This window comes from Anser anser (assembly GCF_964211835.1).
Source record: "Anser anser genome assembly, contig: HAP1_SCAFFOLD_844, whole genome shotgun sequence".
NCBI classification, from domain to species: Eukaryota; Metazoa; Chordata; class Aves; order Anseriformes; family Anatidae; genus Anser; species Anser anser.
In genome coordinates, this window is record NW_028154107.1 from 993 (window position 1) to 3,000 (window position 2,008).

Consider the following 2,008-nt stretch of genomic DNA (forward strand, 5'->3'; position numbering starts at 1 on the left):
TAAATGGGTCTGTGGGGTGGGGTCCATGGGGTATTAGTGTGGCTGGGGGGGGTCATGGGGTATAAATGGGTTGGGGGGGGGAGAGAGAGGGGCCCATGGAGTATAAATGGGGCTGGGAGCTTCTCCTGGGGTATTAATGAGGCTGGGGGTTGGTTCACTGGTGTATAAATGGGGCTGGAGGGGTTCCCTGGGGTACAAACGGGGTGAGAGGGGGGTCGCTGGGGTATAAACGGGGCTGGGAGCGTCCCCCGAAGGCCCGAACTACAATTCCCGTCGTCCCCCGCGCGCGCGGAGGGCGGGAAGGCGCGCGCGTCCTGACGTCACTTCCTGCGCGCTGCCGGTCCTCCTCGTCACGGAATGGCGGCGCCCGTGCGGGTGCGGGCGGCCCCGGGGGCGGCCCGGGAGCGGCTCCGGGCCCAGCTCCTGCCCTGCCGCGTCGGCCGCGACGGCCCCGCGCCCGTGGGAGCCTTCCTCAGGGTCCAGCCCGGCCCGGGCGGCGGTGGGGAACCGGGGAGGGCACCGGGGGGGTACCGGGGCCTGGTTGGGGGGCACCGGGGGCGGGTTGAGGGGTACCGGGGGTGGGTACCGGGGGTTTGGGGGCACCGGGAAGGGGGGTATTGGGGTTTTGGGGGGGCACCGGGAACAGTTGGGGGGTACCGGGGGGCGGTTGGGGGGTACCGGGGGTCTGCCGGGTACCGGGGGCGGGTTGAGGGGCAGCGGGGGGTGGTACCGGGGGTTTGGGGGTGGGTTTCGTAGCACCGGGGGGGCACCGGGGCTTGATTGGGAGACACCGGGATCCGGTTGTGGGGCACCTGGGGGGGAGGGGCACTGGGGGCCGGTTGGGGAATACCGGGAGGGGGTAGCAGGGGTTTGGGGGGGTACCGGGAAGGGTTCGGGGGGGCTCCGGGGGGAGGGGTTCCAGGGATTCGGGGTCACCGGGACCCGGTTTGAGGGGGGGTCCTACCCCCCCCCCCCCCCTTCCCGTTTGCAGAGCTCTGGGCCTCGTTCCGCGGGCGCCGCCTGGGGGGCCGGGAGCTGCCCCTACCCCCCGGCTACCGGGGGAGCTGCTGAGGCGGGAGCCCCCCCCCGGCGATGACGAGGAGGACCCCAAGGTGACGCTGCCCCCCCCTCCCCCCCATGCACCCCCCCCCATGGGTGCCCCCACCCTGACCCGTGCGTCGTCCCGTCCCGTCCCCCCCCCCAGGAGCAGTGGGTGACAGTGACGGCGACGTTCGGGGCCATCACGGAGTGGGGGGCCGATGCCGTGCCCCCCCCCGCAGGGGGGCTGGCGCAGGCGCTGCAGTGGGGGCCCCTGGCCCATGCGGTGCGTTGTTTTTGGGGGGGGGATCCCTAAATTGGGAGGGGGGCAAAAGTGGGGTGCCCACGGTCCTCAAATGGGGGGGGGCTTCTCGTAGAAGGGGTCTTGGGGGGGAAAATGGGGGGGGGCTGTTTGGACCCCAAGGGAAGGGGGGGGACGACACAGGGGTCCCAAAATGTGTTTTTGGGGGGTGGGGGGGGGAGGTGAGTAAATTTTGGGGGACGGGGGGGGTGTCCCTAAATTTTGGGAGGTCCCTAAATTTGGGGGGGGGGGTCCCTAAGGGTGTGGGGGAGATGTTGGGGTGGGGGGGGTGGGGGCCTTTAGGTCCCTAAACTGTGGGGAGGGACCCCAAAAATGTGTGGAAGGAGACCCCAAAAGGTGCCGGGCTGGGGGGGGGGGGTCCCTAAAATTATGTGTGTGTGTGTGTGTGTGTGTGTCCCCAGATCCATGCCCCAGTCCCCGATGACAGCGAAGAGGAGGCGGAGCCTTGATGGGGCCCCGCCCACGCGTGGGCGGGGCTTATTTTGACCCCCCCAAAAATAAAGGTCTGGTAACCAGTGGGTGGAGCCATTTAATGAATGGGGGGCGTGGCCTGGGCGGGGGGCGTGGCCTCACCACTTGCCCCGCTTGCTCCAGTCCTTGGGGGTGAAGTGCAGGCACTTGGCGTCGATGCGCAGCACCCGCTTGAGC

General features: G+C 69.8%; 1 long non-coding RNA gene across 1 annotated transcript; it reads left to right on the forward strand.

Moving 5' to 3' along the window:
• Positions 1–323: 323 nt before the first annotated feature.
• Positions 324–1,876, forward strand: LOC310890789. The gene is made up of 4 exons (XR_014577309.1): positions 324–499; positions 992–1,112; positions 1,205–1,324; positions 1,762–1,876. It is a non-coding gene; the product is annotated as an uncharacterized lncRNA (long non-coding RNA).
• Positions 1,877–2,008: the final 132 nt, after the last annotated feature.